A 1,626-nucleotide genomic window follows, 5' to 3' on the forward strand; every position below is an offset into this window, starting at 1 on the left:
TCTCTCTCTCTCTCTCTCAACAAATTTAACAATCTAAATAATTTCATTGTAGTTTTGGTCTTTCTTCAAAAATTTCACTTAGCATGTTTGCATTATTACGAAACTAATGACACCTTACTGAATTTTAAAATGTAAAGTGAGCATCATTGAAAATTACAACTAGGAGTGGACTAGTTCATAAATATAAATTGCTCAACAAAAAATAAAACAAGGGTTAACTTCTATGAGAAGTGGAAACTGTTGTTATTGTGTACATCTCAAATGTAAAATACCATAAAATGTGTTAACCTGCCACAATTTACAGTTCATGTGACAATTCTATTCCGACCCTGCACAACCTTTTTTTTAGTTGCCACACCAACTTGATAGTTATATTATTAACGCGACTGATGCATGCATCCTACTTTGTTTAGTCCTTGAAAGTGAGTTGTTTTCCCCAATTGCTTCATGTAAATGTCAAGTTGCGTTGTTGGTAATGACTGTTTCTTATTTATTCCATGTTTGATTGGATATTTTGGCGGCCATTATATTTAAACATAGAATTTTTTTATGATCTACTGGTTGGTCTATTGATGTAGGCACGACCTGGGACGCGTCGCTGATTTGGCCCGATCCTTCATGATACAACGAACTCCTCCAACTTCCACTGATAAAATCTTCTAATTACGCAATTTGAATACATAACCTGAAGATGGGGTAACGATAACAAACGGACAATCCCTCGACACACAAGAAACCTCCCGCCGAAGTAGATGTAACCAGCGCGCAACCCGTTGGAAACGATGGTCCTCGCGCCAAGTGCAACTTTCACACAGGAAATTCACACACAATAAATAACAACGACACCCGAAGAGCGCCGCTTCATAGTCCACACACAACACTGTCTAAACTCCAAAATATAATCTTCCTATTACATAAGACGCACCGTTGCTTTATGTATCAGCCGGACCTAACTTGAACGACAAACCAAGCTTTACATTAAATTCTATATCTCTCACGGTTCAAACATAAAAGGAAACTAAAACCAGAAATTAACTAGACTTTGATTTTTGTATGTGTGTCTTCTTCTCTCTTTGCATGGTAGGTGGACCCCATACGATTGCCTTTAAGGATAGTATATTTTGTGCATTCCGTGTTTTACCTGCACCTTCCTGATACTTCTCTTTATGTGGCAAAAGTATAGATAGAAAACATGCACACTTCTTTGTGATATCTTGATGTTAGTTTAAATCCATGAAATAAGCAACCCGAAATTGACTTGCCTTATCTCCTTGAGAATCTACTAACAGACATGCACCTGGACGTGCACTAGCATATCAACCAAACCATCCAAAAAACTTCGAATTGCATATCTTGTGTCCAAACATGCAATGTGTTGGACTTGCAAAACTGAACACATCCACTAGTAGAAAAAAGGTCATTTGTGCCGGTTCGTAAGGCCCATCTGTCCCGGTTGCGGATTCGGGACTAAAGTATCGTTACTAAAGCCCTAGGCCTTTAGTCCCGGTTTTTATATGAACCGGGACAGACGGGCCTCCACGTGGCCATTGCGGCGAGCCCAGGCAGGAGGGACATTGGTCCCGGTTGGTAGCACCAACCGGGACCAATAAGCATCCACGCGTCAGC

This window comes from Triticum aestivum, chromosome 2B (genome assembly GCF_018294505.1).
Source record: "Triticum aestivum cultivar Chinese Spring chromosome 2B, IWGSC CS RefSeq v2.1, whole genome shotgun sequence".
Classification (NCBI taxonomy): domain Eukaryota; kingdom Viridiplantae; phylum Streptophyta; class Magnoliopsida; order Poales; family Poaceae; genus Triticum; species Triticum aestivum.